At 36.1% G+C, this 7,344-nt stretch overlaps 1 long non-coding RNA gene across 1 annotated transcript; it reads left to right on the top strand.

The window, feature by feature from the left end:
- The first annotated feature begins 2,108 nt into the window (after window positions 1-2,108).
- Window positions 2,109-6,099, top strand: LOC114167570 (uncharacterized). Its single transcript, XR_003600267.2, has 3 exons — window positions 2,109-2,430; window positions 5,199-5,303; window positions 5,399-6,099. It is a non-coding gene; the product is annotated as an uncharacterized LOC114167570 (long non-coding RNA).
- Window positions 6,100-7,344: the final 1,245 nt, after the last annotated feature.

A 7,344-nucleotide genomic window follows, 5' to 3' on the forward strand; every position in this document is an offset into this window, starting at 1 on the left:
TCTTGAAAAAGATCTTACCTATACAAAAGGATCATAGTGGCAAGTGGACTCCAAATTATGAAGGCTCGTATGTGGTGAAGAAAACATTTTCTGGTGGGGCACTAATGGATGGAGAGGAGTTACCGTTACCGGTCAATTCTGATGCGGTAAAATTTTTTTATACATGATGATTCCTTGATAGGAAGTGCTACTAGGGGATATTGACATTGTCTCCAAATTTTGTTGTATTCTGCTTTGTTTTTCATTCAATAAATACCATTTGGTTCCCTCCATAAATTTAGAGCAATGAATTTCATGCTGAGTTCGTAAAGAGAATAATAAACAAAAAGAAGGGAATAAAAGTTTGTGCATACCAACGAGGCATCACGGGTACATTCACTAAGAGTAAACTCATTTTGGAGGGTGTCGTGGAAAAAATTTAAATAAAAAGGCAAAAAAAATAAAGCCTCCTATAAAGTTTATCCATGCATCCATGCATTTATGCATCCTCACCGCATTACATCATTTGCCTAAAGGTTGAATCTTGTTGGTGCTAAGCATTCAAGCAGTGTTTACTGACACAAACTTTGGATTCTCCTTTCATATATAGACCCTCTCCAATTGAATGGTCATTGATTTCTTTCTACACATCAAGACCCTCTCCGATGGAGTAGTCATTAATTTTCTTATGTTTACATCAAGGCCCTATCCGATGGAATGGTCATTGATTTTCTTTCTTTACATCAAGGCCTTCTCCGATGGAATGGTCATTGATTTTCATATGCTTACATCAAGGCCCTCTCCAATGGAATGGTCATTGATTTTCTTTCTTTACATCAAGGCCCTCTCTGATGGAATGGTCATTGATTTTCTTACTTCACATCAAGGCCCTCTCCATTGGAATGGTCATTTATTTCCTTCTACACATCAAGGCCCTCTCCAATGGAATGGTCATTGATTTCTTTGTTTACATCAAGGCCCTCTCCGATGGAATCGTCATTGATTTTCTTTCTTTACATCAAGGACCTCTCCGATGAAATGGTCATTGATTTTCATATGCTTACATCAAGGCCCTCTCCAATGGAATGGTTATTGATTTTCTTTCTTTACATCAAGGCCCTCTCCGATGGAATGGTCATTGATTTTCTTACTTCACATCAAGACCCTCTCCATTGGAATGGTCATTTATTTCCTTCTTCATGTCAAGGCCCTCTCCAATGGAATGGTCATTGATTTCTTTGTCACAACAGGACCCTCTCCTTCATAAGGGTCGAGTCTGTTTTCCTTGTTTGGATCACGACCCTTTTCTTTGAATTGGTCATTGTATATGCTTGATTTGTTTTTTTCCTCTTTTCCTTTGAAACCCAAACGAAATTAGTGTTTTATCTTTACTCATCTTTTACTTTGATAACCTATGAAAGTTAAAATTTCATATTATCAAGTAAAATCTAAGTAAAGAGGGGCAACTGTCAACACCCAATTTCGTCCGGAGTTTTTTTTTTTTTAAATGCTTGAAGAATAGTTGGTTATTAAGTTAATAAATTTTTTTTTATAAGACTGTAGAATTATTTTTGAAGAATTACTAGAAAAATAATAAATAAAAAATAGGAAATAACAAAAAAAACAAAAAACAAAAACAAAAACAAACAAAAAAAGAGAGGAAAAAGAGAAAAGAGAGTGAACACCCAAGCCCAAATTTGTTTTTACGATCCATACTCCTTCACTTCACTTTCATACCCCTTTTCTACTTTAAGCTTACAGAATAACTCATCTTAATTACCCATCTCACCACTAATCCACCCAAAACTCACTTTTTCCAATCATATGGTGACACTTGTCACCCTTTTCTCTTTTCCTTCCCACAAACTTTTTCTCACCCACGCAAGGCTATAGGAGAAACAAGTAATTAATTATGGGCTCACCACTCCATGCACTCACCACCCTAGGCAACCAATCCCTAAGGATTTCCACCCCATTCCTCTACTGAATAGTGGCAAAACCATCATTATCTTTTGTTTTTCACTACTTGCCCATGGCATCATAATGACAAAATTCAAACGTCATTTAATTTTTTTGGGAATAATCATAATGGGGAGGAAGCTCAAAGGGTTGCTGGAGGAGGAAAGAGAGGACCACAAAAAGGAGGACATCAACACAGAGAAATATAAACCCTTTTCTCCATCATCTGAAAAAGGGAGAGGATTCTAGTTCTTCCAAAAAAGAAAACCCTTGATTCCTTATAGCTCTTCAGTTTACCCCGCCATCCTTAAATCCCTACACAACAACGCAAACTCCAGGGGCAAAGGTTCAAACCAACCTCGGCCCACAGTCTTGACAGGAACAAGCCTCCTTGTCACGTTCCTGATTGCCAAACCAACCATTGTTCATAAAAAAAAAGAAGGCTCAACTTCGGTTTTGTAGGTGGCAGCTGCTAGACTTATAGGAGTTTTGGTACATTTCTTCGCAATCGCATACTTGTTTTATCTTATGCTTAACCTTTTATGTGGTGTTCTTGCATGTATGGATGCTCATTTTCGTTATTTGCACGTATGTTGTTTTTTTTCTTATGGTTGGGTCGTGTTTGACTTTATGTGATTAAATGTCGATAAGTGTCCATGTGAATGTAAGGTTCGTCCATGAGACTAGTGCTAAAAAAATTTTGATGCCCTTCTACATGGTACTGTAAATGGATTCTTGGGCTAGTGACATGTTTGCTTTGCATCCTTAAAGTTTAGTCATACACAAGACCATATTTCATCTGCATGTTTGTTGAAAGCACACGTGGAATCCTTGTTCTTGTTGCATTTGTTGAGGGCAATGGGTGCATTGCTCGATGGTTGTGGTTGGAGGGGCTATTTTTGATGCATTCATAAGCATATAATAATTGTTTATATATGCATCTTGTGGAGGGAGTCGGGAGTCGGTCGTCAGTACTGGTTGTTTGGGGGACCTTTTGCATGATGGGTTTAATAGAACGAGTTGGTGCATTGGGAGTTGTGTGAAGTTGAAACTACTTTTACGTGGTGCACTCGGGTAGTTATCATCTTGCCAGTTGAACTACTCATTCCATATTTAATGCATGGAATCAAAATAATTTATTGTGCGCATGTTTGGCTTTGTCTTAATGATTAAAGAAGTATCTGTATTTCTCTTTTGGCCAACTTAGTCCGCATAAGTGGCGCCCTTCACTTCTTCTTCATGTGTTTCGTTCCATGGATATTCATAATTTTATGATTTTGATACTGTTAGTTTAATGTCCCTGATGCCTTCGCATGTGAGTTTCCTTTGTTTTGTTGTTATGTATCGAAGGTATTATTTCATTGTGATCTAATGGTAGGGTCCATTGCTTTTATAAAATATCCTATAAAAAAGACCATCAATTAAAAACCAACGGACCACGTTTTTGTTAATACATTAGACTAGATTCAATAGCATGATCACTTTGGCTTCAATTAGCAATGTTGCTCACGGGTCATCAAGAATTCATATATATATATATATATATATATATATATATATATATATATATATATATATATATATATATATATATATAAATGCATTGATTTGACGTTTGGTTTTTCTTCTTCTAAATAATAAATATGATGTGGGTCCCGTCTTGAATTTATACTTGGATCTAATATTATATGTTGATTTTTATTGTCTTTTATATTTCCTAGTTAGTTTTTTTTAAAATCTATTTTATATTTCAGTTTAAATTATATTTGAAAACTAGTAGTAAAAATAAAAAATAATTGTGCATATCTCTTTTAAGTAAATATCCTTTTTTAGAAAAAAAATAAAAATTTAAAAGAATATTTTTCATAGGCTTTTTTCTCATATTTGAGGTATTTGTATGGCCGCTCGCGTCGTCTAATATCTCACAAATAAAGGTATAAGTATTCGTGTGGCCACTCGCGTCGTTAGTACTTAATACCTTTCCCTTTTTTCTAAAAAGTTTTATTTCAAAAGATTTCCAAAAAATACGTTTTCATCCTGATGTTTCTATGGTCGTTTGTTGTTGGACACTTTTATAGTAAATGTTTAAGTACTCATGTGACCGTCTGCGTCGTCTTAGTACTTAGCACCCTTTCTTTAAAAAATAAATAAATACAAAAGACTTCGTATTCAAAAATTAAAAACATTGACGTTTTCAAGAAAATAGTTTTTTTTAAAGAACTACGTAACCCTGATTTCTCATCCTTAATGAGAATACGTAGGACCAAGGTCAATCCTTGTCGGGCCCAAAAAATTAAAAAAAATATTTTTGTTTTTTTTTAGCATTTTCGTCTTATTATTTCTTATGGGGGAAAATTAGCATTTTGAAAACCACATCAATTTTGCATTTTTAATTAAAGGTACCGCCCTTGGGCGGGCGCGTAGGGTGCTAACACCTTCCCTACGCGTAACCGACTCCCGGATCTAAAATTTGGTTTTTCACAAACTTTCTTTATTTTATGGTTTCCCATAGTTTTCCAAAAATAACTGTGGTGGCGACTCCCAATATCTTTTTAAACCCGTTTTCTTTTTCAGTTCGCCTTCCCGTCGCGATTCTGGTTGCGACACTCACCACTGTTCTCTCGTGCAACAGTCACACACACACCCAAGTAGTTCAAACATGTAATCCCAACAGCGCATATTCACACACAGTCCATCCAATCGCGAAATAAACGAAAAACAGGTAGATTTCATGGAACATACAGAAGGATCTAACTTCCCTTACCTGGAAAGAGCTAGTACAAGACCTCGACGCTGAACCACAAAGCATAGCCGCTCTAGGATTAGATTTGCGAGTTGGAAATAGTGAGCAGAAGTGGGTTTATTACAAAAACCCTAACAATGACCACGAAACTATGAGTTGAAGAACACTTACGTGAGCAGAAATGAGGTCGAGCTAAACTTGAATCTGATTAAACTTTGAAACCCTAACAGAGCACAGTTCTTGGGAGAAAAGAGTAAGGCGGCTGATTTCTGAAAGTGAGAAGAGTTAATAGGGTTAGGGTAGTTTAGGGTCTGGTTTCCCTTTGGGCCAACCCTAGGCCCAACTGATTTAGGTAGACCCTTAAAATTAAGGTAGAATAAAAAAAAATTAGAGAAAATAGTGGGCCTTACACTTCAAGGTACCAACCATTTGATCCATTTATTTTGGCATACATTATAACATTATAACATATTTTGAAATCATATCAAATCTAACATTATAACATATTTTGTTACAGGCACGTGAGTTGGTACGACATGTGTTTCTGGATGAAGTCTTTCAACAGACACATATACGGAAGGGTATTGGCGAGTATGTGAATGAGAGGTCTAGGAAAACAAATGTAAGTCTCTTTTACTGTTCAATATTATTTACTCTTAAACTTATATATGTATCCCACCACATAATAATAATTGTTCAATTTTTACTTACAAGAAGAATTTCAGACTAGGCTTTCTCAAGTTAGATCTGAGGTTTCCTCATGTCTTGATGGAACACAATATCAGTCCTCGGCTGATCCTACAAAGGATGAGAATATCATGACTAGGTGTTGGATTGAGAGAGTAGGAGGAAAAAGGAAAGGAAGACTTTATGGGGCTGGTCAACTTGTTTCAAAATATACCGGTTCAAATGAAAGCAACCAACTATCAGCTTCTTCCACTCCTAATACTGAGGACCTCAATAATATTAGGCAAAAACTTTCACGCAGCCTGGAGGAAAATGAGCAATTGAGGTTCGAGTTTCGATCCTTTCAATCACTAGTCCTGCAATATCTCCCTCTTGATGCTCAGGCTCGTCTTCAACAGCCACAACCACTACAGCCAAACCCTACTCAATAGAACTCTGAAATCCTTCAACCCGAGTCTCAGCAACCAAATAATGAAGAGGACAATAATGTAAATGAAGAATCTTCTCCTAATTATGAAGATTATTAGCTCTTCATGTCCTTAAGAAATACTTTCTTCAGCATGTACATAATAAACTTGTGTACAATTATGCTTACTTGGTATTGATCGTGCCTATGTAATATTTGGCAAACATATTCCTATGCTACATATTATTTTTTGTTTTATAAAAGTGTGTCATGTGATATATATTGTGATGGAGTTTGATGATGATACAAAATTTGATACAATGGAATGCTGGATTGTCTGTGTTTGAATGATGGATTGTATGTGTTGGAAATTTCTATATGCAGGTATTGTGGAATATTAAACTAGCAAACAAACCCAAACAAAATATAAACACTTGCCGACGGATTTTCGACAGCCAAATCCGTTGGAAAATCCATTCGTTCATCCACTGCCATTATCGACGGATTCATCCGTCGGTAATTACCGAAGGAAACATTCGACGGTAATTACCCACAGATAAATCTGTCGGTATTAGCAGTGGATGAACGAATGGATTTTCCGACGGACTTGGCCGTCTGTAATTACCGACGAAGACATCTGTTGGTAATGGTCGACGGTTTGGTCGACAAATGCTTTCGTCAGAAATTATCAGCGGACTTTCATAATACGTCAAGAATACATTACCGACGATGTGTTTAACGATGGTTTTTTTGCCGTCGAAAGTTCGTCGGTAAAACATCATTACCGACAGATTTATGGCATTACCGACGGATTTCGACCTCGATAATGCACGTATTTCTTGTAGTGCCATAACTTTGTCTTTCATTAGCTGACTTAAATCTTTTGACATTTGTTCAGCTCTAATGGCCAACTTTAGAAGCATATCTTCTATTTCATGACGAAGTGCTCTAAATTCCATGGTTTCAGGAAATCTTGGATGGCATTGGAGGGTGGTATTAACAGTACAAAGTAATTCTACAAAGTTGTTGTTACTTGCATCCCCCATCATGTCATACATTACTTTATCATTTTCATACCATTTTTGCTCAATATCTTTGCATCGTTAATAAGCTCGCAACCTTCCATCTATGGTGTCTAATTTCTCTCTCAGTCCATCCATTAATATAACAACTTCCTTATAGGATGGTCCATTGATTGTTGGAACTTATTGTGATGGTGCATGTTGTTGTTTTTGAGAACCAAATGGAACATATGATGGCTGAGGTGGACCTTCAGAATATGGTTATTGCTCATGGTATGATGATTGCTCATATTCCACAAAAGATGATCTAGGATATAGATCATTCAGTTGACGTATAGTTAACCTACTTAAATCAAGTGGAGAAGTAGGTATGACAATTTGTTGCTGATAAGCATATGAATCACGTGGTTGTTGTGGATAATAATCATAGTTCACTTGAAAATCACACTGTTGATTATTTTTATATGAAAAACTATTTTTCATTTTTGAAAGAGGTTTTCCGAAAAGAAATAAGTTGAAAGCTTGTTGAGTAGACTTACAAGAAAAAG

The sequence above is a fragment of the Vigna unguiculata genome, chromosome 10 (assembly GCF_037176805.1).
Source record: "Vigna unguiculata cultivar grain cowpea cultivar isolate G323 ecotype 2 chromosome 10, ASM3717680v1, whole genome shotgun sequence".
NCBI classification, from domain to species: domain Eukaryota; kingdom Viridiplantae; phylum Streptophyta; class Magnoliopsida; order Fabales; family Fabaceae; genus Vigna; species Vigna unguiculata.